The sequence below is a fragment of the Oncorhynchus mykiss genome, chromosome 4 (genome assembly GCF_057628025.1).
Source record: "Oncorhynchus mykiss isolate SJ-2025 chromosome 4, ASM5762802v1, whole genome shotgun sequence".
In the NCBI taxonomy this organism is placed as follows: domain Eukaryota; kingdom Metazoa; phylum Chordata; class Actinopteri; order Salmoniformes; family Salmonidae; genus Oncorhynchus; species Oncorhynchus mykiss.
Window position 1 is genome coordinate 16,614,253 of NC_143025.1, and position 15,301 is coordinate 16,629,553.

A 15,301-nucleotide genomic window follows, 5' to 3' on the forward strand; every position below is an offset into this window, starting at 1 on the left:
TGAGAAACATCATTGATATATACAGAGAAAAGAGTCGGCCCGAGAATTGAACCCTGTGGCACCCCCATAGAGACTGCCAGAGGACCGGACAGCATGCCCTCCGATTTGACACACTGAACTCTGTCTGCAAAGTAATTGGTGAACCAGGCAAGGCAGTCATCCGAAAAACCGAGGCTACTGAGTCTGCCGATAAGAATACGGTGATTGACAGAGTCGAAAGCCTTGGCAAGGTCTATGAAGACGGCTGCACAGTACTGTCTTTTATCGATGGCGGTTATGATATCGTTTAGTACCTTGAGCGTGGCTGAGGTACACCCGTGACCGGCTCGGAAACCAGATTGCACAGCGGAGAAGGTACGGTGGGATTCGAGATGGTCAGTGACCTGTTTGTTGACTTGGCTTTCGAAGACCTTAGATAGGCAGGGCAGGATGGATATAGGTCTGTAACAGTTTGGGTCCAGGGTGTCGCCCCCTTTGAAGAGGGGGATGACTGCGGCAGCTTTCCAATCCTTGGGGATCTCAGACGATATGAAAGAGAGGTTGAACAGGCTGGTAATAGGGGTTGCGACAATGGCGGCGGATAGTTTCAGGAATAGAGGGTCCAGATTGTCAAGCCCAGCTGATTTGTACGGGTCCAGGTTTTGCAGCTCTTTCAGAACATCTGCTATTAGGATTTGGGTAAAGGAGCACCTGGAGAGGCTTGGGCGAGTAGCTGCGGGGGGGGGGGGGGGGGGGGGGGGGGGGGGAGCTGTTGGCCGAGGTTGGAGTAGCCAGGCGGAAGGCATGGCCAGCCGTTGAGAAATGCTTGTTGAAGTTTTCGATAATCATGGATTTATCGGTGGTGACCGTGTTATCTAGCCTCAGTGCAGTGGGCAGCTGGGAGGAGGTGCTCTTGTTCTCCATGGACTTCACAGTGGCCCAGAACTTTTTGGAGTTGGAGCTACAGGATGCAAACTTCTGCCTGAAGAAGTTGGCTTTAGCTTTTCTGACTGACTGTGTGTATTGGTTCCTGAGTTCCCTGAACAGTTGCATATCGCGGGGACTATTCAATGTTATTGCAGTCCGCCACAGGATGTTTTTGTGCTGGTCGAGGGCAGTCAGGTCTGGAGTGAACCAGGGACTATATCTGTTCTTAGTTATGCATTTTTTGAACGGAGCATGCTTATCTAAAATGGTGAGGAAGTTACTTTTAAAGAAAGACCAGGCATCCTCAACTGACAAGTAGACTGACAAGTTTCAGAAAAAGGTCTTTGTTTGTAGTGCTGATCAGCAAATGCTGATGCTCCAGATACTCAATTAGTCTAAAGAAGGCCAGTTTTATTGCTTCTTTAATCAGAACAGTTTTCAGCTGTGCTAACATAATTGCAAAAGGGCTTTCTAATTATCAATTAGCCTTTTAAAATGATAAACTTGGATTTGTAACGATTGTCCTCTTCGTCTGAGGAAGAGTAGTCAAGATCGGACCAAAATGCAGCGTGGTACGTGTCCATGTTAAATTTATTACAACTGAACACAAAATAACAAACGTGAAACAACGAAAATCTAAACAGTTCTGTATGGGGAAAACACAGACACAGAAAACAACTACCCACAACCCATAGTGGGAAAACAGGCTGCCTAAGTATGGTTCTCAATCAAAGACAACGATTGATAGCTGCCTCTGATTGGGAACCATACCAGGCCAAACACATAGAACTATAACACACAGAACAAACATAGAATGCCCACCCTAACTCACGCCCTGACCAAACTAAAATAGAGACATAAAAAAGGAACTAAGGTAAGGACGTGACAGGATTAGCTAACACAACGTGCCATTAGAACACAGGAGTGATGGTTGCTGATAATGGGCCTCTGTACACCTATGTAGATATTCCATTAAAAATCTTCCCTTTCCAGCTACAATAGTCATTTACAACATTAACAATGTCTATACTGAATTTTGGATCAATTTGATGTTATTTTAATGGACAAAAAATTAGCTTTTCTTTCAAAAACAAGGACATTTCTATGTGACCCCAAACTGTTGAACGGTAGTGTATTTAAACGGAAACTGTTGCAGTTAAAATAATCTTGACACCTACTTGGCAAATGAATGCTGTTCAGAATAAATAGAATGAATTAGGTGACAAAATTGTAGTTTATGTGTGTTTGAGAGGCACACACACTGTTAGCGTGTTGAAGTGTGAAATTAGGCTGGCCCAGGAACAGTTTGTCAACTCCAACCGTTACGGTTAGTGAACCAGTGAGTAGGGGCAACCTAAACTATCACAACTCCCTCAGGTTGCAACATTAGCTGTAACAGTGTGTAGCAAACGGAAGCTGTCTCATTCCACGAAGAGTGTCTTTTGGGTAGTGCAATTTTGTCAAACACTACTGTACCGCTCTGCTTTCCACTGCATGCCTAACTCCCAACCCAACAAACATGTAGGCTGACTTGGCAGCCACACCGGGGGAGTACAGGATTCCAATGTCATGCTGGAAAATGTAACAGGACCCACACAGCTGATCTAGCAGGGAGAAGTGCTCTCAACGTCCATCTCCCAATGTTTGTCCTTATGGTAGTATTTACTTCAGAAACAGACAGAAGTCACGCTGCGATCGAGGTGGAACCTTGTTCTGTCCTAAGCCCCCTGTTTGTTTTCATGCACATGCTGTCCCTGCTGTAATACGGAGGGCAGAAAAGCTCATTGTTGTGTGTCTGCTATTGTTTTACCCCTGTCGGCTGTGTTTTAAGGCATTGAACAAGCAAGAAAGAATGAGGTGAGCTTGCTTTAAATGTGTGACCAGTGACCATCATTCACACGCTCCACAGTATGAAGATGACCTTCACTGAATGCTGCCCTTCATGCAAGGACAGCAAACTATGTTCCCTCCTCACTTCCTTCGCTTTGCACAACTTGCCCCATCATTACCAGTCAAATGCTAAGCTTTACCGTAAAGCGTTCTTATCCGTGTTAAATATGCTACTCCATCCTCATCAATCAGACGGCTGATGAAGTTTGGCTGGCAGCTGCTAGCCAGGAGTCCTGCCAACCCAATCCGCATGGGCACAGACTGGTGATCTTGGTACATAGATATGGGGACATTGTCTGCCCTGACCCTCCTGTGCCACTGTTTCCAGGCCTGAGCAGCTTGGCACAGTGGGGACAGCATCTGGTTAGGGGAAGGGAGGGACACGTTCCTGCACGTCTCTCAACTGGGCAGGGGAGGAGGTATGTGCACTTGTCTTGTCCGCCTCTCTCTTCCAGCTGTGTATCTGGGAGAGGGGATATAATCCGTAAAGACAGAGGAAGTAGTAAACAGTGAACGTTGTAAACAGATCATATAAACCTACTTTACAGTAAGTGACTTGTGTGGATGTGGGCAATAGTGTATTATGGTTTTGATATTTGGCCTTCTGTGGCTATTGTACTGCTCTTTCTGGAGAATATAGTGCATAGAGACTGCCTGTGCTACACAGATATAATTCCTTCCTCTTCAGCTAGTCCTCCAGATGTCCAGTGGATAAAACAGCTTGGATAGATTGGTTTTCCCACTCTGAAATGTAAAGTACATTTTGGACTGAGTGTTTTTTAACGGTGCTTTGTGTCGGATCCTGCTGACTGATTTGGAAGTAAGCTCGGCATGGCAGCAGCCAAGAATTTGGAACAGAGCTGAGGTGTACTGTGGCTTAAGTTGTTGTTAAGTGCTTATTGGAGCAACAGAGAGAGAGAGAGTGAAAGAAAGGGGTAAATACAGGGGGAGAAAGGGTGAAAGAAAGGGGTAAATACAGGGGGAGAAAGGGTGAAAGAAAGGCTGTGTGTGTGTGTGTGTGTGTGTGTGTGTGTGTGTATGTGTGTGTGTAGGTGTGTTGTTACCCCATGTACCCTCAGTGTCACTAACCACACCACATCTGCACCGACGTGGACGCATCATAAGTAGGACCTGTTTGCCCATGACCTCTCCCTCCCTCTCTCTCACCTCTTGTAGTGTGAGCGTTGTTATCAGTCTGACACTGGACCTGCTGGCAACTCAAGTCCAGTGGAGGAGTTTATGTAACGTTCGATGTAATGTTTTCTTTCCCAGTGCTTCTATGCACCAGCAGCTGACTGCACATGACAATTGGTCGTAAGGAGAGGCAACGGCATATCTTGACTAACTATAATGGTCTGACCCAAATCCTGGCCCCTCATCAAATGAAGCAAGCAAAGTAAATATCTCATGCAAATGACAGGTCTAATTTTATTCTGTTTGGAAATGAAAATTGTTGGGAAAGAAATTACTTCAGCACATTATGTTGCTTACTCCTTATGACTCCAGCAGAGGAAATGACAGTTTAAATGCAGTGAAGTGTATCATGGTCACAGATAGTGGTGTCCCAGTAACCTGGCTGCTACTGTCTACTACTGCCTCCCTTTGACACAGACCCCATTTAGCAGAGCACTGAGTTTCTGTTCATGTTCAATAAACTGTCCTGTCCTTGACATGGGTTAGATAAACAACCCATTAGTGGTATGTTTGAGCCTTTAGATATCACACCACATGGATGACCCCATCATAAACTTACTCAACTCCAGCAGAAAGAAAATCACCCCAGCCAGTGCAGTGTCCATCACCTTACCCAGTACCCTGCCCTTTGACCGGTCTCCTTAGAGATGGCAGGGTGCTAAGCAGCCGGCGTATCACTGGGCTCAGATAAGGACCACTCTGCTGTTTGTTCATTGGGCACGGTTCAACTCCAAGACCTTTAAAGAAAACACTGCAAACCCATTGTGTGCGTCCGAAATGGCACCCAATTCCCTACAAAGTGTACTACTTTTAAGCAGAGCTCTATGTGGGCCCTGGTCAAAAGTAGTGCACTATATAGGAAATAGGGCTGGCCAAAGCTCCGCTTTTCTACCAGCCAGCCCTATCTCCCCATATATCCCTCAGTATAGTGGGTTGGTGAGGCCAGCCCTATCTCCCCAAATATCCCTCAGTGTAGTGGGTTGGTGAGGCCAGCCCTATCGCCACATATATCCCTCAGTGTAGTGGGTTGGTGAGGCCAGCCCTATCGCCACATATATCCCTCAGTGTAGTGGGTTGGTGAGGCCAGCCCTATCGCCACATATATCCCTCAGTGTAGTGGGTTGGTGAGGCCAGCCCTATCGCCACATATATCCCTCAGTGTAGTGGGTTGGTGAGGCCAGCCCTATCTCCCCATATATCCCTCAGTGTAGTGGGTTGGTGAGGCCAGCCCTATCTCCCCATATATTCTTCAGTGTAGTGGGTTGGTGAGGCCAGCCCTATCTCCCCATATATCCCTCAGTGTAGTGGATTGGTGAGGCCAGCCCTATCTCTCCATATATTCTTCAGTGTAGTGGGTTGGTGAGGCCAGCCCTATCTCTCCATATATTCTTCAGTGTAGTGGGTTGGTGAGGCCAGCCCTATCTCTCCATATATTCTTCAGTGTAGTGGGTTGGTGAGGACAGCCCTGTCTCTAAACATTAATGCTAGCTTTGCTTGCACACATGTGCATACACACACACACACACACACACACACACACACACACACACACACACACACACACACGTGCACACACACAACCCCAGTCACACATAGTCATTCACATAGACACACTCATCGACATGGCATTTAGTCAAAGACGAGGGCCGGGAATGGAGACGTTGTGTGTTGGGATTAGGAATGGAAGGGGTTGTGTACTTTGTGATTGGTTTATACTGGTATGAGATTACTGCTATGCTTTCTTTCAGAATATGCCATGTATTGCATTTGAGACATATTTTGTATTCAATGAGAATTAGACCAGCATGATTTGATAAGGCGATTGTCTACCATTGAATTCTTGGTTTTCTGGGCCAGCAATATGTTACTGTGTGTTCAGTTGAGTTCTACCTGCAGCAAACACGCCTATACACACCCCTGTCTTGATCTGCTGCCAGCGTTGTTATCATGTTCTTAACTATCAGACTGCTGTTCTATTTCCTCCTTAGGGGAACCTAAACCCGGGGCTGTCTTAGTCCTACATCAGTATTGGCTCAGACTGGTTAATGCCTGTATTTCAGTAAATGGATCCATTCTGGTCACCTGTCTTAGAGTGTAGCTGTGGGTTGCTGTGGGTGTCAATAGATAGTGTTGCTAATACACCTTCCTGAGACTCATTTATACATCATATTGGAGAGCAAATGGAACCAGTGGTAGTAGATTGTTGTCTCCTCACGATTTTGAACATGATCTGTGTGGCGGAATTTTCATGACATTGTCATGGCGATCTCAGTAGCTGACGGGAGAAGTCCTTTTGTCAGTCCCCCGGGGATAGAGCTGAGCCCTCCCCTCCCCCTCACATTCCTAACCCTAATATACAGTATTGTTTAACTATCCTTGTGGGGACACGCAATTTACCATTCAAAATCCTATTTTCCCTGAACCCTAACCATAAACCTAACTCTAACCCTAATCTTTACTAATGACATACCACTCGCGTTGAGTAAAGCCAGTGTGTCTATGTATGCAGGTGACTCAACACTATACACGTCAGCTACTACAGTGGGTGAAATCACTGCAACACTTAACAAAGAGCTGCAGTTAGTTTGTCACCTCATTTGCTCACATTGTATATATACTTATTTTTCTACTGTGTTATTGACTATGTTTGTTTTACTCCATGTGTTGTTGTATGTGTCGAACTGCTTTACTTTATCTTGGCCAGGTCGCAGTTGTAAATGAGAACTTGTTCTCAACTAGCCTACCTGGTTAAATAAAGGTGAAATAAAAATTAAATAAAATAAGTTTCAGAATGGGTGGCAAGGAATAAGTTAGTCCTAAATATTTCAAAAACTAAAAATCATTGTATTTGGGAAAAATCATTCACTAAACCCTAAACCTCAACTAAATCTTGTAATACATCATGTGGAAATTGAGCAAGTTGAGGTGACTAAACTGCTTGGAGTAACCCTGGATTTTAAACTGTCATGGTCAAAACATGTTGGATCAACAGTAGCTAAGATGGGGAGAGGTCTGTCCATGATCAAAACATGTTGGATCAACAGTAGATAAGATGGGGAGAGGTCTGTCCATGGTCAAAACATGTTGGATCAACAGTAGCTAAGATGGGGAGAGGTCTGTCCATGATAAAGCACTGCTCTGCCGTCTTAACAACACCATCAACAAGGCAGGTCCTACAGGCTCTAGTTCTGTCGCACCTGGACTACTGTTCAGTCATGTGGTCAGGTGCCACAAAGTGGGACCCCTGAAAATTACAATTATCTCAGAACAGTGGAGCACGGCTGGCCGTTTCATGTACACAGAGAGCTAACATTACTAACATGCATGTACATCTCTCATGGCTCAAAGTGGAGGAGAGATTGACTTCATCACTACTTGTTTTTGTAAGAAGTGTTGACAAACTACTAGCATACAGCTCAGACACCCATGCATACCCATAAGACATGCCATGACCAAACGTCTCTTCACAGTCCCCAAGTCAGAACAGACTATGGGAGGCACACAGTACTACCTAGAGCCATTACTACATAGAACTCTATTCCACATCAGGTGACTGATGCAAGCAGTATAATGAGATTAAAAAACAGATAAGAAACACCTTATGGAACAGCAGGGACTGTAAAGAGACACACACAGGCACAGACACACATACACATGATAAGACACGCACTCTACACACATGTACATATGGATGTTGTATTGTAAACATGTAATAGTGGAGTAGTGGCCTGAGGGAACACACTAAATGTATTGGGTAAAGTGTTATGAAATGTAATATCATGTCATCTTTTTAATTGTATATAACTGCCTTAATGTTGATGGCCCCAGGAAGAGTAAGCCGATCGGGATCCTTAATAAATACAAATACAAGCTCTAACTTTAACCCCAAAACCTAACCCGAATTCCTAACCCTAATTCTAATCCTAACCCTAATTCTAATCCTAACCCTAATTCTAATCCTAACACTAATTCTACCTTAACCCTAAATGCCCTATAAATAGCATTTGGCCTTGTGAAGACTAATATAATGACACCAGTTGGTCAAATTTTTGTTTGTTTACTATTCTTGTGTGGACTTCTGTTCCCCACAAGTATAGTTAAACATGTCCACACAAACACACAGGCACACACACATGCATGCACACAGATGACCTTGCCTGTCCTCGGTGCAGTGCCTTCCTCAGCAGGCTTGGTTGAGCGAGCACAAGAGGGGCTTGAGCTCTGTTACTGTTGGAACCACCTCCCTCCTCTCCCTCTCTCTCTCCTCTCCCTGTCTCTCTCCCTCCTCTCCCTCTCTCTCTCCCTACTCTCCCCCTCTCTCTCCCTCCTCTCCCTGTCTCTCTCCCTCCTCTCCCTCTCTCTCTCCCTCCTCTCCCTGTCTCTCTCCCTCCTCTCCCTCTCTCTCTCCCCCCTTGCCCTGTCTCTCGCTGTCTCCATATGTTATCTTTTTTTCTTTCTGTTACTCTCACTCTCTCTATTTGCCCCTTATGGTCTGTCTTAATCTGACTCCAGCGCTCTGATTCAGTCCATCTGACCCACCCACCCTCTCATCTGTCTGCCTAGGTTAAAGTAATACATGGCTGATATGGGGAGCCTGTAAAGATGTACAGTAGGATATTGATTTAAGACAGTTTGCTAGAGCAGCAAAATAATCCTGCAGCAACAAGAAATGTGAATTATTATGTGGATTATAATTAATGGAAAAACGTTTAGGGGTTGATACCTTTTTCGTTAGGGCAAATCAAGTCTGACATTTTAAAGTGGAAATGACAAACTTTAGAACCCGTTTTAAACCTTGAATACACAACACGTTCTCAGCATCAAAAGAGTGATCAAATTAAGATCCTACATCTGTATAGAGTGACTAATTATGTGTTTGTTTACCCCCTTTTCTCTGTTGATGACATGCTGTGAATGCCAAACCAACCCTTTCTCCCCTAGCAACTCGCTCGGAGGGCCCTCCATTGTTCTGTGTTGCTAACACAACTCTGAGGGTGACTTAAAGAGTGGTGAGGGGATCAAATAAAACCATCAACTTTGGAACACACTTGTGACTTGAATGATGCAATTCTTGTTCCACATTATTAAATAATAAAACAAGCATGAAATTCAAATGAGGAAATTTCACCTGGCTTTCGACAAGAAATACAGTGCATTCGGAAAGTATTCAGACCACTTGACTTTTTCCACATTTTGTTATGTTACAGCCCTATTTTAAATTTAGTGAAATAGTTTTCCCCCCTCATTAATCTACACACAATACCCCATAATGACAAAGCAAAAATTGGTTTTTAGACATTTGTGAAATTTGATAAAAATGACTAAATTTAACTATCACATTTACATACGTTTTCAGACCCTTTACTCAGTACTTTGATGAAGCACATTTGGCAGGGATTACAGCCTCGACTTCTTGGGTATGGGGATACAAGCTTGGCACAGCTGTATTTGGGGAGTTTCTCCCATTCTTCTCTGCAGATCCTCTCAAACTCTGTCAGGTTGGATAGGGAACGTTGCGGCACAGCTATTTTCAGGTCTCTCCAGAACTGTCCGGCCTCTGGCTGTGCCACTCAAGGACATTCAGAGAATTGTCCCGAAGCCACCCCTGCGTTGTCTTGGCTGTGTGCTTAGGGTCGTTGTCCTATTGGAAGGTGAACCTTCACCCCAGTCTGAGGTCCTGAGTGCGCTGGAGCAGGTTTTCATCAAGGATCTCTCTGTACTTTGCTCTGTTCATCTTTGCCTCGATCCTGACTAGTCTCCCAGTGTCTGCAGCTGAGAAACATCCACACAGCATGATGCTGCCACCACCATGCTTCACCGTAGGAATGGTGCAAAGTTTCCTCCAGACGTGATGCTTGGCATTCAGGCCAAAGAGTTTAATCTTGGTTTCACCAGACCAGAGAATCTTGTTTAGGTGCCAAACTCCAAGCAGGCTATCATGTGCCTTTTACTGAGGAGTGGCCTACGTCTGGCCACTCTATCATAAAGGCCTGATTGGTGGTGTGCTTCAAAGATGGTTGTACTTTTGTAAGGTTCTCCCATCTCCACAGAGGAACTCTGGAGCTCTTTCAGAGTGACCATCGGGTTCTTGGTCACCTCCCTGACCAAGGCCCTTCTCCCCCGATTGCATAGTTTAGCCGGGCAGACAGCTCTAGGAAGTGTCTTGGTGGTTCCAAACTTCTTCCATTTAAGAATGATGGAGGCCACTGTGTTCTTAGAAACCTTCAATGCTACAGACATATTGTTTGGTACCCTTCCCCAGATCTGTCTCGACACAATCTTGTGTCACAGAGCTCTACGGACAATTCCTTTGACCTTATGGCTTGGTTTTTGCTCTGACATGCATTGTCACTGTGGGACCTTATATAGACAGGGTGTGACTTTCCAAATCATGTCTCCCGAGTGGCGCAGCATTCTAAGGGACTGCATCTCGGTGCTAGAGGCGTTACTACAGATCCTGGTTCGATCCCGGGGCTGTATCACAACCAGCTGTGATCGGGAGTCCCATAAGGGGTGAACAATTGGCCCACCATCGTCCAAGTTAGGGAAAGGTTTGGCCAGGGTAGGCCGTCATTGTAATTAAGAATTTGTTCTTAACTGACTTGCCTAGTTAAATAAAGGTTAAATAAAAAAATGTCCAATCAATTGAATTTAGCGCAGGTTGACTGCAATCAAGTTGTAGAAACATCTCAAGGATGATCAATGGAAACACGATGCACCTGAGCTCAATTTCAAGTCTCATAGCAAAGGGTCTGAATACATTTAGCAAAAAAATCTGAAATCTGTTTTCTCTTTGTCATTATGGTGTATTGTGTGTAGATTGATGAGGGGGAAAAATGTACTACATTTTAGAATAAGGCTGTAACATAACAAAATGTGTAAAAAGTTAAGGGGTCTGAATACTTTCCAAATGCACTGAAAACCTCAGTAACAGTTAAGCATTTCATTTGGGACGTATTTCATGTTTCAAGCCTCAAAATCAGACACAAACCAATATAAGAATTCGGTACGCAGCTCCGTTATTTTTGTGCAAACTCCAAAATGATGCGTGCATTTTGGCATACCACTTCGCTCTGAAGCCTGCAGCGTAGCTTGCTCGGTCAAAGTGGCTAGCTATCAAAGGGTTTAATTAGCCCCTACACCCTCCATAATTTTCACTCCCTCCGTTTTGGCGGAGGCTCACATGAACAGAGGCGCACATGAACACACAAATGGAGGGGCAAGGGGAAGGTGAAGGGGGTGAATTGGGATTCAGCCATGACTAGGGCATAGTGGAGAAAGGCAGTACTGTACAGCATAGCCGCTGCTGGTGGGGTCATGCGTTCAGTGATGGTATCAGTAGTCATGTCTATAAGTAGACTAAACATGCAGGCTCAGCTGTGACCAGGGTCTATGTCCCTGTGTAACAGGTCTCTGTTTACACAATGGGTGTTTCTCAATATGCATACTACCGTGCTCCACACTCTCATGCTCCGAGTGCGTTCTCCGACGACATTCACTTGAGTACGTTCTTGTGAGGACATGAGTGTGGAGAACGCATTAAACATTACATTTGAGAAGCACTCGCACTCCCCCTACTGTATTACCTCACACTTCACCTCCCCATTCACTGAACCTTCTTCCAGCCAGGACAATGGCAATAGATACAAAACAAGATAAACACAAAGCAACCATTTTACTTCATAACTATCAGCTAGTTAGTTATATGTGAATCGTAATAATGTAGATCACCAGATAGTTTAACAGGCAAAAATGACTTAAAATTAATATTATGCAAGATAGGTGTCAATTTGCTATTTGTTAGCTAGCCAATTAGCCAAAATAAACATGCCAAAATTAACACAGTACTGTATGTATTTATTAACGTATCAAGATAAAATATTGTAGTCAAGCAACATATGAGATGTGAATAAACAACATTTCATTTCGAAATCAGGGTGTCATTTCTCTCGCTTCAGCTCAGATAATGGCCGCCATTGATTTCAAGAATTGTTGCCTCATTTTTGATGTGGTTGCGTCATATTTCTTTGCATACTTTCCATTGAAGCTTGCATCAAATGTACAAACGGAGAACACTTTTGAATAGTGCCCTCCGTGCTCTGTTTCGCAAACTTTGATTTGGACTCATACTCTGACCTTCCCGTGCTCCAATTTGTGTGCTCGGAACATTTTAAGAAACACCCAATGTGTGTACTCTGTCAGCCAGCCAGCCAGTCAGCTAGTCAGTCACTCAGCCAGTCAGTCAGTCAGTCTGTTAGTCAAACAGTTAGTCAGTTAGCAACCAGTCAGTCAGTCACTCAACCAGTCAGTTAGTCAGTCAGCCAACCAGTCAGTCACTCCACCAGTCAGTCAGTCTGTTAGTCAAACAGTTAACCAGCCAGCCAGTCAGTCAGTCACTCAACCAGTCACTCAGCCAGTCAGTCAGTCAGTCAGTTTGTTAGTCAAAAAGTTAGTTAGTCAGTCAACCGACCAACCAATCAGTCAGTCAGTCTGTCTGATAGTCAAACAGTTAGTCAGTCAGCTAACTAGTCAATCAGTCAAACAGTCAAACAGTTAGTCAGCCAACCAGTCAGTCAGTTAGTCTGGTAACAATTAAGCATGGTAGCATTTGAGAGGGAACAGTTTGGAGATTATGGGAAAATTATTAGACCAAGGATGCAACAGTTCACCTGACACAAGACATTACACTGTTGATTATATGTGCATTTTACATTTACTGTACTTTTTGCCACATTTGTTGATAACAAAATCTGGAAATATTCTGAAACATTCAGTAACATGATAAGAAAATGTGTTGTAGGTGCAACATAAGACAATACAAATGAGAAGGGTTTGAGGGAGAGGACTAACTGGTGTCTCCAAGTGGACACACACCTCTCTAAAGTGTGCACAGTTCCTAAGTAATTTCAATGCACTTTTATGACACAAAGAAATCTTCAACTATAAGGTGCTTTTTTTTAGCTCTCTTAGCTCTGCCGTTGAGGAACTAGAGCAAGCACACTTGTAGTTGTTTTGTTTGGAACACAACCCTATCACACAATTACTGTGCATTGTTATAAATCACACCATTATAAATCTCAATCTAGGTCAGGTGGGCATCGTTTGAAAGCTTGTTCTATTGCCGACATGACTAGCTAAGTTATTAAATATGATCGTAGAGTGTTAGGGTTTCACGGGGCAATTCAGTTTTGGTGCGAATAGAAAGGAGTCATGTGTGAACTCAGATGTCTGTTGCGCGTCACATTTTCTTCACAATAGACAAACATAGGCTCATTCTGTTCAGAACAACCCAGGGTATTTTTTTAAATGTATTTAACGAGGCAAGTCAGTTAAGAACTAATTCTTAATGATGGCCTACCCCATGACTCCCAATCACGGCCAGCCTGGAATCGAACCAGGGTCTGTAGTGACACCTCTAGCACTGAGATGCAGTGCCTTAAACCGCTTAAACCGCCCAATGACACCATGTCATTATGTAACTGTATATCAAACACGTTGACACTGTATATGACATAAGTTTTATGATATGGAAATGTGAAGTGCACATTTGGCCAGCTTGTTTGACATCAAAGCGTTTTTTATTATAATCCTCAAAGTCTCATCTTTCAGAATACATCCTGTCATCTTAATGTACAGCTTTTCCCTCACTCAGACAACAACAAATTAGCAAAAGTTGCTCAATTAGCGGGAGGGATGGGGGCAGCTTCTTGTCGCATGTGGTGCTGAAGTTCAGAACGGCTGTCAGTCAAAACACATACAGCGCTGTGAAGCACACAACCTGAGCTCTGACGTCATTTATAGCATGTTACTGTACAGCCACTGCGTACCCCCGAAACAAACCCTCCCCTAACCCAGACGACGCTGGGCCAATTGTTACTCTTGAAACAAATAGTTTATTATCTACATTGGCACAGCAGTGTCTAGCCTAGGTACTGTTGTACTTGGTACTGTGGTTGCCATGGAGAGGCCCAGTGTTGTAATGACATAGTGATGAGTGAATGTCCTGAAACAGGATGTCCTCTAAATGAAGACCTCTGGGAGCCATAGGACTATGTTAAAGAGGCCAGCTCTATTCCTCCTGGGTAAATAAACACTCTGTCTCTTTCTCTCTGTGTTCAAAACACCTGCTCCAGTGCCAGCTTAGACCTACGGCTAGACACTATGCTTCAATGAAATAACATGCATTTCTCTCCTCTGCGACCTTGGAATACATTGAGAGGTGTGGGGCTGGAATTCATCTTTGAACGTGAACATGCACGTACTGTTAGACACGTCCATTAGACAGAGTCATTGACCAGAGCACAAAATAGACATGAGTACTGTATGGGGTCTGTTAGGTTAGACTTAGACTCCATAGGATCAAGCCCTGGCAGCTTACTGCAGGTTGGTCTCAGATGGAGCAGCTGCTGTCTCCTTGCTCCATGCCCTCCTCGCAAATACTCAGCACCCACACCCCTCTCTCTACACCAGGCCTGACCAGGGAGCTTTACTCTAGCTTGACCCAGTTTTGGTGTGGATATATGGGTTGGTGCCCCTACAGACGGATCTAAGGTCAATTTCAGGTTAGGATTTGGTGAGGAAAAGCTGATCCTAGATCTTTGACTTAGGGTAGCTTCTACCTGGAACCATGAGGTCTGATACCTTCTCTCTGTTCTACCCCTCAAACGTCCACCACGTCATCCAATTTAGCCCGGCACAGGGCCCTACATTCCAGTACATTAGGGTTAAGGTTACGGTTAGGTTTAGGAGTTAGGTTAAAGGGTTAAAGGGTGAAGGATGGGGTTAGATTTTACATTTACTTTGTTAAGTCTATGAGACCAGGCTGAACAGCTTCAGTTCAACCCTTGGCTTCAAGGATACACCTCATTAGGAACTCGTATCAGTGTTGTTAACACTTCATGTGTTGATGCAATGTTTGTTGGTGATGGAAAGAGTGCAATGATGTAAGAACAGGAGTGAGATTTTCTTGTTTACTCTTTCCTATGATCTGGACATTCCATTAAAGGCTCAGTGCAGTCAACATGAAGTTTTTGTTGTTGTTGTTGTATCATACTGTACAATAATTGATGAAATTAACACTGTAAAAGTGTGATTTTCTTTATCAGTGTCCTTCATAATTGCTGGCTGAAAATACAATCTACACAGGACCTTGCATGGGTGGAGTTTCGGCTTGGCTGGTGACATCACCAGGAGATAAATTAGTTAATAGACCAATAACAAAGAGAGTTCCAAACCTCTCTGCCAATCACAGCTAGTTTTCTGTTTTCCCCTCAAAACTCAGACCATAGTCTTGGCAAAATTATTTATTAAG

The 15,301-nt window shown here is 44.1% G+C and overlaps 1 protein-coding gene across 1 annotated transcript in view; it reads left to right on the forward strand.

Moving 5' to 3' along the window:
* Nucleotides 1-15,301, forward strand: part of LOC110521393 (peroxisome proliferator-activated receptor alpha) — a 62,731-nt gene that overhangs the window by 14,229 nt on the left and 33,201 nt on the right. The gene's annotated exons all lie outside the window — the stretch shown is intronic.